This window comes from Lissotriton helveticus, chromosome 9, assembly GCF_964261635.1.
Source record: "Lissotriton helveticus chromosome 9, aLisHel1.1, whole genome shotgun sequence".
Classification (NCBI taxonomy): domain Eukaryota; kingdom Metazoa; phylum Chordata; class Amphibia; order Caudata; family Salamandridae; genus Lissotriton; species Lissotriton helveticus.
This window is the reverse complement of record NC_136070.1, coordinates 145282958-145294994: the sequence shown is the minus strand read 5'-3', so window position 1 is coordinate 145294994 and position 12037 is coordinate 145282958.

The following is a 12037-nucleotide window of genomic DNA, read 5'->3' as shown; positions in this document are numbered from 1 at the left end:
ACTGTCCTTTCATTCTCATCCTTCCCCTCTAGGATTTGTCCCCCCCTTTTCTTTCTACTCTTCCACCCCCCAGTTCAGTTCAAGGGTCATAACAGTTTCTCCCCCCCCCCCCCCCCCGACACATTTGTTATAATGTTGAGAATATAGTATTAGTTATATGCAACTGTTTGCTCCGGACCAAACACATGGCGACCTCGTGATGGGGGAAATATCACATACTATTTGAAGGAAGGGACCAGGGGTAGGCACACGGACGCAAGAACATGCCGTCCCATAGCACATCCCTCTGCCTCGGCTTGCAATTCGCTGAACGCCACGCAACCACACACTTACTAAAGATCCCCGTACCTATCACGTAATCCATCGACTGTATCGAAGTGCTGTGGTGTGACACAAGCTCATTTCCTACTATCATTGAATTGCAAAGTCGTTATGGTGTGAAGCAAATTATGCATAACATTTTCTTTTATCCAATGCCTTAAATGTGTATTTATTAACAATAATTGTTTGAAAACTAATAAAACATATAAAAAAAAAAAATTAGGACAAAAATTAGCCCAAAATCGCCAAAAGTACTGGAAACAGTGGTGTGCAGTGATTCAAACACCATCCAACTGGTATCCCCGTTTCGATTTGAGTGAAAAAAATCACTCTCCTGTAGAATAAATTGAAATATCATAATGGCTGAGAAGCCATGCGCATTATATACAGTGTTAGATACACGGTGTTACTTAGAGGCCCTGGGCCGGGGCCACTCCAATACATGGGAAAATTCAGAATGAAACTGTTGGAAAAGCCGATGGACATTGCACTGGAGTCTGGACTCAAGCTCTGTGGTTAAACAGCGGGTCGACTCGTAAAGGATGTATATAGGCAGAATGTGAACACATTTGTAGATAATTATTATGTATCACTCACGCACATGCACCAAAGGTTTGTCCCCTTTTTTTCCTTTGAATACTATGTCCTTACACTATAGTATGTATATAGGCAGAATGTGTATTCATGACTGTATATAACCGTATATAATTTCATATATCGCTCACGAATAGGCACCTAAGGGTTTACCTTCCTTACTTGGAGTAATGACTGTATATAACTGTAAATATTTGTATATATCGCTCACGAATAGGCACCTTAGGTTTTACCTCCCTTACTTGAAGTAACTGTGCCCTTACATCTTGCGTATTTCTTATGATAATTAGACGGTGAGCTATAATTGAGGCCGTCCAACCATGCCTAGGAGCACCCTGATCATGGGATCGATTATCATTAATTACCTGGTTTCTGCACGTACAACGCCAGTACTCTGACAGCGCTCTGTTTCTCTGTAATTGATATCATGCACGCCGCACGGCCCGCACCCAGCGTGTACGTGACGTATAACCAGTCACCAGGTTAAAACAACCGGCACTGCTCAAACTCCAGTCTCTGCCCGGAGTTTCCAGAGCAGCATAGATCGAGCCGGTCGCTCCTAAGTTAAGGTATTTAACAGTCATGTTTGGTCTCCGAGCACCTGGAGAGAATGTCTAGCTCCCCGTGCAATTTTTCCGTAAATTCTTTCACCGCGTGTCTGACTCGGGCCGCACTTTAGTCACGGAGCTACATCTTAGCTCACAAACAGCCTGGCACTGTATATATTGTTAATCCTTCGCCATCGTAGCTGACAAGTGGCCTTACAATGTATATAATAGTTATCCTTCAGCGTTGGCCTGGATCGGGCCGCTCTCTAATTTAGCTCATAAGCGGCCATTATATATATTGCTAATCCATCACCATTGGTCTAACTCGGGCCGCTCTTTAACCACAGAGCTTGAGTCCAGACTCCAGTGCAATGTCCATCGGCTTTTCCGGCAGTTTCATTCTGAATTCCCCCATGTATTGGAGTGGCCCTGGCCCAGGGGCTCTAAATAACACTGTATATCTAACACTTTATAAATGCACATGGCTGCTCAGCCATTACGATGATATTTCTATTTATTCTACAGGAGAGTGATTTTTTTCACTCAAATCGAAACGGGGATACCAGTTGGATGGTGTTTGAATCACTGCACACCACTGTTTCCAGTACTTTTGGCGATTTTGGTTCAATGTTTATCCCTATTTGACCAGAAATTCTTCTACATACCCGAGTAGCCAGGCCTGGCACCAGGAATAGGTAAATGTAATGCTTTCGCAATGGTTAACTTTACACTATGAACCCACACACAGCGCCACCCTATTTTCATCATCATTTTCCACCCCCAGGTTGCCACATCTCGTCCTGAGGAAGACTCGCTGAGGTCTAAACTTCCCTCCTTGCATTAGTTGAGTCGAAACGTCGATGCTCTCCAACATACAAGACCTGTACCGGTTTCCTGCCCGACATACCCTTGAAAGTGCATTGTTGCATGATTGTAATTTACAGAATCTGTGTAAATAAATGTTTCAATAACGGACAGGTCTTCTAACACTGGTCTGCTTGCCAGTGACTATCGAACAAATTGAATTTTTTATCCTCACTTCTTTGAGTCTAATTGAACAATAAATGTTTTGCAAATGATATTGGTTTCTGTGGCGCTTCTTGTGTGGTCTCTCCGAACTCTTACTTTCATAAATAGGTTATTGATTGCATACATGAGAGTGGTTCTTTAAGGTATTGAATGCCAGTGTTGTAGGTCTTCAACCAACACAGATTGTCTGTATTTGAATTTATCTCATGGCAAATTAGTCACGGACTAATTTTGTATTCCCGTACTGTACCCAGTTCCACTATTGACTTGTTGGGTTACCCCATTAGTCATAATGACATTTGTAAAGAGGATCTGTTCACTATCTGCTCCACTTACAATGTCCAGTATTCCACAGTTTGCACAAATTCAACCATTTCTTCCTACTCCAGGGAACCCCCTACTCCCGTGGGACAAATGGTTCAACTGCTTTGAAAGTTTTTAGTGGCGTTGATGCTGAAATGTTTACCCCAAAAAGGAAGAAAGCTATACTTCACAGTAATTTAGGCTCGGAAGGTCAGCAAATTTATGACAGTTTGACTGTGTTAACACCTCCTGGTGATGTCAATGGATGAGATGAATTCTTGGAAGCTACTACAAGGCTTATAAATAAATTTACAAAGCAACCAAGTGCACTGCTTGACAGATTTAAATAACAGGACGCAGACTCAAGAGGAGTCATATGTTTCAAAAAAGAGTTTTGCGATTCTCAAATTGCGATTTTTAGCAATTAGAGAATCGCAAAATGCTATGTATGTAGGATTTGCTAAAAAAAAATGCCAATCCTACATATTCCTTATTTACAAATCGCAAATTGAGATTCGTAAATAAGGAATACCTTCCCATTCATTCCTATGGGCCTCGTAGCCCATAGGAATGAATGGGAAGGTATTCTCAACTTGCGATTACCAATTAGATAATCTCAAATTTCGAATATAATTTTAGGGTTGCAAGGGTGCCAAAAGGACACCCTGTTGCACCCCTGAAATATGCATGTGTGTATAGTTTGCCCATTTTGCACACATACATGCTCTAAGGGCATGTATGTGTGACATATGGCACTTTAAAATAATCAAAAAAGTGCTTTGTTAAAACAAATCACAAATTACCACCAACTTGAAGTTGGTGGTAATTTGCAATTCCTTAAGGACAAATAGCAAATTTCCGGTGCTTCTAGAATTGCATTTAAAAAATTGCAATTTTGCAATTCTCTATTTGCGATGGCTTTTTCAAATTCACTAACTAACCGATACTGAGAATTGGTCCGTTTGCAAACGGGAAAAAGGCTTGATACATATGGCCCTTAGTTTCTGCTCTCAGGAATCTTGCAATGCTTTGTAATTTTGGAGCTATGGTACATACTTTCATCAGGGATCTGTTTGTTTTTGGTTGCAACTCTAGAAAAACCCAAGAACACTTGCTTAGTTTTCGTGATGTATTGTTATGTTATTAAAAGTTGTATAGCTCGCGTATACCTGTAGGTGTCTTGTCGCTTTCAGGATCATAGACATACTGCACTAAGTTAATCTCTGAAAAGCCAAGTCTTGAGTTGTTTTCTAAATGCAAGAAGGGTGGGTGTGATTCCACTTCAAACGAGACATTGGACATGCTAAAGCCATAGAACGGTCAGGTATTTCTAGCAAATGTATTGCACCTTAACCTGTTTTGCTTCTTTGCAAGTTCCTGAAACCGTACATGTATTGCCTGGTAATGTTAAAAGTATTAGAACTACACATGTAAATGTCATGGTACTTATAGAGCGCACTGTCACCAGACGGTCACCTTGCGGTGTCGCCTATTCGGCTTCCTGGCGCTGATACTCATACCGCTGTGGAACCCCTCCTGGCTTTCCCTGTGAAGTGACCACTCCTGGGCACCCCCAGGGTGAAGCCAGGCATCCTTAGCGCTGTTGGGGCCAGTGTGGAGGCTAAGCAAGCTATTGCCCAGAGTTGCAGCGTGGGGCCCTTGATTAGAATAGGCACCGAGGCGAGAATTAACAGGTCCGAGGAAATTGAGCCCGAGACCCCGCCGAGGCAGGAATCGAACCCTGGTCCCTGGCCAGAACTCTGCATCAGGGTCTGCCGCTCTAACCATTGAGCCACACTCCTCCGTTAAAAGTAATAGAACTACACATAAGTGGGACATATTACTTTAAATGTGGTTCTAAAACAAATCTTAGCAATTATGCCTCGTGTTAGGATTTAGGAAAAATGTGTAATAAATGCCTTAAAGAGAGACATTTCAGGAGGTCTTCAGGAGTGCTGGGGTGGTTCTCGGGTAAGTTCTGTGACCATCGCATCTGCCATGGATGAATGTTCACAGGATTTATTGACGGTTGTCCTTACACTTAATGTGGATTCAACGGAAATGAAACCCAGCAAATGCTCATTATGTGATGTGCATATTGGGTCAGTTCAGTTCAGTTAGCTTTATTCGATTTTGTTTAAAACCATAAAAGCGTCAGCAACACATAGATGAACACCAAAGAGTTACATAAAACATCATATCATTTCATGCGAAAGTTAATAAAACAGAATTAAATCAGAATTAAATAGGTATATCGAGTCAGCTAATCAATATACATAAATTTGAGCATTAAACAAACTGCAGTTACGTCCTACCCTGTCTGTAGATTCCTCTTAATGATGGGGTTTTTTTAAGAATACAATTTTTAAACAAAAGTTGAAAACCGTTAAGGACTAAAAGATTAAATGGCTATTGGGGTAAGTAGATATACCTGGGGCTCGGATAAAAATCGTACAAATCCCAAGTTTGGATGGTGCCATGTCTCACCTTAGGGGGGCAAAATCGTAAGTAAGGGACGATATTACTGTTCTTAAATTCGACAAGCACCAGGTCCCCAGCGATGTCCTTGGGCAGCGAGCCCAACCACCCCACCCTCCTGACACCCAATATGCCACCATCCAGCTTGGGCGGCAGAGGTCTATTTTTCCGCAGCCAGACGATGGCCTTGTCTAGCAGATCCTGCCGTGACTCATGTGATCCCTTTGTGATGGCAGGAACCCCAGAGAGGACAGACACGTATGGGGCGGCATGTGGAGGCAAGTGTATACATGGCATTCTTGCCAGGGCTGGACGAACCACTATATGAGTTAGTGACGGGGGTTTTGACGTTGCTTTGTGGTCTATGGAGGTTGGTCTACAGGGGGGCTGTAGTTGAGATTCACCATTTTTACAGGTATTAGGCTTGTACTTTTCAGGGACGGTGGGAGGGTTTGTGCAAGCGGATGCAACCAATTTGTTATTCGGGAGAGGACACTTTTTGATTGCTTCCTCGATGCTATTCAGCCTATCCCCCAACTCATTGATTTTTAGGACCAAAGGTGAAATAACAGTTAACAAAAGTTGCTCAATTTGAGTCAATAAAGTCATTTGGGGAGGCAAGACAGGGTCATCTTGGTTGGCCGCGGCCGTGTCCTGCGTTGAACTTATTAAGTTGAAGGGAGATAATGTTGGGCCGCTGCACAGATTTTGTATATTTGCATTATTCGCAGTGACAATGTCACTGTCGGGTTTCCCTCTGATGATGTCATCCAGGGGTGAGGCGTTTACTTGTTTTTGGACTTTTAGTATAGGTGTTGTTGAGTCCCATGGGAAGTCATTAGAGATAACACAGTTAATGCCCACAGTAGGGGAGGTTATAACAACATCTGGTGCGTAATTTGTGTCACACAGGGCGTTAAGCTCCTCCCAGATAGACATAGTGTCTATGTTAATGATAGAAACGCCAGTATGGCCAATAAGAGCAATAAAGCATCACAGTACCTCCTCCTGTGGTAGAATCAAGTGGGGTGGCCCGTCCCGTCCTCCTCGGAGGGCCACAGAGGGCCCGCCCTTTGCCCGGGCTTAGCCCGGCGTCCCGCGGAGCGCTGCTTTAAAGGCGCCTCCTGGCGCTATCCCAGTGTCAGAAGAGAGAGTGTGGAGAAGCGTGGCTCAGTGGTTAGAGGCGGCAGACCTGGAAGCTGAGATCAACCGTGGACCAGGGTTCGATTCCCCGCCTCGGCGGGTCTCGGGCTCAAAAATTCCACGGACTTGACAATTCTCGCTCCGGTGCCTACTCGAATCACGGGGTCACACTCTGCAACTCTGGGCAATAGCTTGCTTAATCTCCACTACGGCCCCTCGCGGCGGGATGCCTGGCTTTCACCTTGTGGACACCCTGCCGGGGTTTCTCACAGGGGAATACCAGGACGGGTTCCCTAAGCAAGCGCCAGGATGCCCTTTGGGTGACAGGTTTGCGCTATATAAGTACACCTACATTTACAAGGCAGCGCCGCCGCTGAGGCTGCCGGGAGATGCAGTCCCGGGGCGGCGGCGCTGTAAATAGCAAGAGCGTGACTCCTGGCGGTGGCGGCTGCAATGGGGGGCCTCCTCTCCTCCCCCCTCCGACTTGTCAAATGTCAATCGAACTCAACATAATGGCAGTCTCAGGTGCACACGTTACAATTGTTTCAGACACGTTCTATCATCAAACTTGGGCTAATCCCAAACCTTTAATTGCTCCTGATGTTTCTCCTAAGGTAGATGGTGATCAGGATATTAACATGATTGGTGTTTTTTTGATGTATGATAGATAGTAGGGCAGACGGCCAGGAACCATGAAAAACAAAAACATATTGTAGGATGGCAGGATCGGGCAAAATTGGTTTTAGTACTTGTTCCTGGGGCTCCCAATCCTGTCATGGTGAATAAAATGCTGGAGGCATCAGTTAGTGAGAGAGATGGCAATATACGTGGTCAGAGATCGTCCAGGAGTTTCCAGAGGTTTTTACGAATAAAATTGGAAACATTCACAAATTTGAACACAAAATAAAACTTAAGAGGAATGCCTTACCAGTGTCTCATAAGGTTAGACCTGAACCATTATCAGTGAGGTCAGATAAACTAGTTAAGGAAGGTGTTATTACACATACATACTCCTCAAAGTGGGTAGGTCCCATAGTCGTGGCACGCAAGACAGATGTGGGCATTAGGCTGTGTGCAGACTTGCGCACTCTCAACAAGAACTTGGTTGTGGACTGTCACCCATTATCCAAGATAAATGAGTTATTGGCGAACATAACTGGTGCACAATGTTTCACACTGTTGTATTTACTTTTGGCATATCACCAGATTTCACTCGCCTCAGATTTGCAATACTTTACTATCTGCTGCAAGTGTGTTTCAGAAGTTAATGAATTCTGTTTCAGCAAATATAACAGATATCCAAGCCTACCAGGATGATGTATTGGTGTTCTCTAAAACTGTTGCAAAAGTGTTGAAGGTGTTTAAGAAAGTGGGTTTCACTCTAAAACCAGAGTAATGTTGTTTTTGAGACAGGAATTAGACTATTTGGGTCACCATATTTCTGGCCCTGGCATCACACTCAAACTTTCTTTGGTACAAGCTATACAGAATGCGTCTCTACCTAAAAAGACACTTTGAGATAATTTCTTGGAATGAGTGAGAATTATTCCAGGTTTATTCATTGGTATGCTGTGTTTGTGCAACCACTTTATAAGCTTTTGAGGAAAAGTGTGCAGTTCATTTGGGATGCTGCTGCTAACCAAGCCTTATCTAAAATCACACCCCTCATCATTAATGCACCAGCCTTGTCCTCTTTTAGGCCTGAAAGCAAATGTGTGCTTACAGTGGATTCAAGCCAAGGAGGTATAGGGGCTGTTCACTCACAGTTCTATGACAATAGAGAACACACTAGGGCCTACTCCTCCCACTCATTGAAGACTCCAGAGTCACACTACAGCACAATTTGGAGTTAGGCATTGGCCTGCTAGTGGGCCATTAAAAATGTTAAAACTTTTTCTTGGGGCATGAGTTTGATTTATATACAGATCACAAACCCCTAATACATTTGCTCAATGGCAAAGGTTCCAAAAAAGCATTGGCACGGCTGGTCAGTCTTATTTCTCACTTGCCGGAATACATTTAAAATCACCTACATTCCTGGTGGGAAGAACTCTAGAGCTGATTTCCTGTCTAGAATACCACTTCAGGGTGTTGAACAGATGGATCATGATGAGGTTGAGTCTCTGGTGGCCACGCTGGATGACATTCTGAACTCTTCTGGTTTGGTCTCAAGTGAAGAATGGCTGTCTGCTCTCAAAGATTACTGCTGTAATAGACTGCGTCAACAAAGGTTGGCCCAGGGAAAGATCATAACCCATTCCTCTCAGACCTTTCTAGCTGGTGGAGAGTGAACTTTGCATTGCCAATGGTATCCTCTTACGTAATGATGTCACTGTTACTCCCTCTGCTGTTAGGTAAAAACGAATTGAGGCAGCTCACCAAGGCCACTTAGGGGTGGAAGCTACACGTAAAAATTTCAAACAATTCTTTTGGTTGCCTTCATTAGATTCACAAATTAGGAAGTGGATATCTGAGTGCAGTACTTGTTTACTGTCGGATAAGCAGTAGATTACTCAGCAAACACCTCTTGATGAAGTTTGGTTTAAAGTTGCTTTAAACATTGCAAGTCCTTTTGAAATTTTGCCCACAGACAAAATATTTTTATTGGTCTTAGTTGATTATTTCTCAAAATGTTTTTTTAATTAATGTTCTTCCTACTACTAATGCTGCTATAGTTATAAAATGTTTAAGTACAATAATTGAAATTGAAGGTCCACCAAAAGAAGACGGTCACAGATAATGGAACTCATTTTGTTTCTTCTCAAATTAATGAATTTGTTCAGAGCCATCACACCAGACATTTGAGGATGGCTTCATACTCGCCTACCTCAAATGGTCTGGAGAAAAGGATTAACAGGTTTCTGAAAGAAGGAATACAATCTGTATTGGCGAGCACAGTTCCTTTTGACGATATTCTGAGGAAAAAGGCATGGGCATACCATCTTACTCCTCACACTACCACTGGTATATCACATTTTTGCTTATTTAGAAAAAGAAATCCCAGATCTCAGGTGTGTCTTGAGTGGATCAAAGAAGTTACCCAAAGGGGAAAGTTTATCAATGTAAAATCTCTGAGATAGTCAGGGAGAGGGTAGCTGAGGCTTAACCTGCACCTACAATTTACTATGAGAAGATGCATGATGTAAAGAGTGTTTTATTTCAAAGTGGCTGATTGGGTGTTGCTCACATGCCACACTAGAGTCAAAAGGGGTCAGTCATTCTTTGTTGGACCTGTACAAGTTGTCAAAGTTGCTCTTGTGAGGTTAACACCTGAGCAAGCTTGCAAAATTTGCACACACAAAGGTCTTATTGGTCAAGAAGGAGGTCTAGACCATGATGATTGGTTTACATTAGAATAGAGTATTTCTTCTTCCATTTCTACTCAATCCTTCTCTGTTTCCTCTAGCGCACCTGAGATGGTTACAGATTCAAACTCCTCTGAGACAACAGTCACAGGTAATTCGAGAAGATTGTATTGAACGCAGAATCACTGGTGGTTCTGATGCATCTGCTCCTGGGGTTGCTTGTGCAACTGGATCCACCGGAGATGTTAGTACTTCTCGCATTGTTTTCTTGCCTGTGAGGTACAGAGATTGTTATATGCAGTACAACTTGTTCTGTCATGTTTGTTCATAAAGGGGAAGATTGTGTAATGATACACTTAGTCCTTTATTTATGCTCGTTTTAGTTAGTCCTTCAATTGTGTCTATATTTCAGTAATGGCAGCTCAGATGCATTTATCGTCTTGCACTGTATTTGTATGTGTTTACATTTGTAATGGCTCATGTACCGCATTCCTTCTCTATGGTATCTGGCGGCAGTAAAGTCAGTTGCAGTTTGGACATGAGCTCCTTCAGCAAATAAACTTACTTTGTTCACACTTGGAGTCTCCTGGTCTGCTGAATACTCACTTAACACTCTTGTTCCACTTGATTCGTGCTAACAGATAATGTGGTGGCACATTATTTCTTACTCGTGCTAGACTCGTGCTCCTTTCAGCTTTAGCACATAGGCCACTACTCCTCAGAAAAGCACAAGAGCTGGGTTATGCAAAGATATTCAAGCTGCTCAATATATATCACTCATCCTGCACGCATGTTAACATAATGCTGGCACTGCAGCGTACGGTACTAGTGTATGACGATGGCAGATTTCCTGGGCGGTCGCAGCCCTTATGAGCGGCTCCCTCCGTACTGACAGCACTTTGATAGGTTGTGTGGCCACAATGCAGGCTTTAAGCTTGCAACTCATCGCCAAATTGTAGTGATGACTCCACCAGCACTCAGTTTAGGCAAATAATGCGGTTTATTCTACAGCTTGCCCGGTATTTGGCTTACCTGCTACCAGCACAGATCCAACTGGCACCATAGGAATCCATGCCCCATGAGGCTCCAACAAAACATAGATTAATGGAACACAAGGCACAAAATGCCTTAAAGGCATAACATGCCTCATTCCAATATAGTAAAAAGGTCAAGTAATATTTCCATACTGATTTAGATCAGGTGTAGTATTTTTATTTTAATGTTACTGATTCAGTCTTGAAATGGACTTTATGACAAACCACACTGGCTGGATCCAATATGTTCTGTGATGCTGTTCCATAAAGTTCATCAACAAATACATCACAGAAAGATGCAGCTACATCTCTTGGTACATAGATGTTTGCATGGTGAGCATCAGTCCCTCCTACAGAGCATTGCTACTAATAAGCTCAAATCTCTGTTACTTATGCCATACACAATATAGCAATGCAACTGCTATCTGCTGCCACTTTAATAGTTGGAATAAATGGAGGTAGCTGGACAACTCGAGAGAATTGGCGAGAAAGGAGTTAAAACTTGAAAGGCTGCATCAAAAATGCACTATTGAGATAGATGGTTAATGAGAAAGTAGTAGGTTGTCTGTAGTGTCAAGTAGTGCAGTTTCAGTTCAGTGTAAAGTTCAAAACCTGTTGAGCTGGTTCCAGAATATTAGTGCTTTTGATTAAATAGGATCAGTGATTATTGGCCTCAGATTCAGTGACTTTAGCAGGGAAGAGGCAGGTGAGATAAGCTGAAAATAGCGAGGATGGAATGAGGTATGCATCAGGCTTTTTTAAAGGAGGGTTTCCTAAGGTTTTCCTTTAGTGGATGGGACCATAACAGATTTCAAAGAAAAGTTTATACTTTATTACTTATTTTAGGATTCAGGGTGGATTCTGATATATTCAACTTCGCTATTGAAATAATAAAAGTGATGTAAAAAGGAGAAAAGGCTTGAAAACAGAATGGGGTGTTATTCAGGATTAATTATGGCCTACAAAGATGATTCAGTTTTTGATAAAGAATCTTTATCAATCTTTTCTGAAAACAATGTAGTAAGGTTAGAGCGTGTTTCATTGAAGGAGTGACTGTTTGATAACAGACCTTGGTCATTGCAAAGTCTCAGGGTCCTGCTGGGAGAGCAAGATGTCTGCTAGATTCCTACCCTGTATCGAGAATGTATTCTTAGCCCAGTGTTTTCATGGTGTTGCTGTGTGTGGGGAGAAGAAGGAGTAGTATTCACCCTTCAAGTGAAATTTGTGAAGTAGTTTATTTATTTAGAGCGGCGCTGTGGAAATCTGGGATCTCCCCCATCGG